The following is a 762-nucleotide window of genomic DNA, read 5'->3' on the forward strand; positions in this document are numbered from 1 at the left end:
TTTGAACAAGATTTAAAAATTATTATTTATATTAAAACATCATTTGAATCTAATTTAATAATTTTTATTATATTTTCTTAATCAATATTTTAATTGATTATAAATCTTTGTAGCTTTGTAGTCAATTAGATTTTTTTAAAATACTACTTTTTTTAAAAAAAAGAAAAGGTACAATAATTGGAGGGGGAGAGGATCCCCGTCTATAAAAGCAAAAAAATAAATTACTACTTTATATATATAACTTGATGAGTAGTATTTTGAGCCAAAACGAGCCGAACACATCTTAGGCTCGTTAACTTATCGAACGAAATTAATGAGCCGAACACGAGCTTCTTAACGAGCCGAACACTAGTTGTTCGCGAACAACGAGCTGTTTTGACAGCCAAATCTCTCACTAAAATTATATATTTCATAAATTTAAATAATAATAATAATAATGATAATTTTAAAAATTATCATAAGAACAATCTAAAACATAAATAATAGTAATATTTTGTATGTGATATTAATAATTTGAGTTATATGCATGTGAAAATAAAAATTTAAATATTAGATATATAAATACATAAGAATTGTGTTGTATGTATGCAAATGCCTACGTATGTAATATACGTACTATCATGAATATATATTGACCAGTAGTCAGCCTAAGTGATATGTCATTATTTAATTTAATTATGATGAAATGTGTTAACTACTGACTACAGTATTTAATTTAAAGATTGGCTAGATTTAAAATTTCTTACATAGACATAAAAAGGG

This window comes from Phalaenopsis equestris, unplaced genomic scaffold (genome assembly GCF_001263595.1).
Source record: "Phalaenopsis equestris unplaced genomic scaffold, ASM126359v1 Scaffold000224, whole genome shotgun sequence".
Classification (NCBI taxonomy): Eukaryota; Viridiplantae; Streptophyta; class Magnoliopsida; order Asparagales; family Orchidaceae; genus Phalaenopsis; species Phalaenopsis equestris.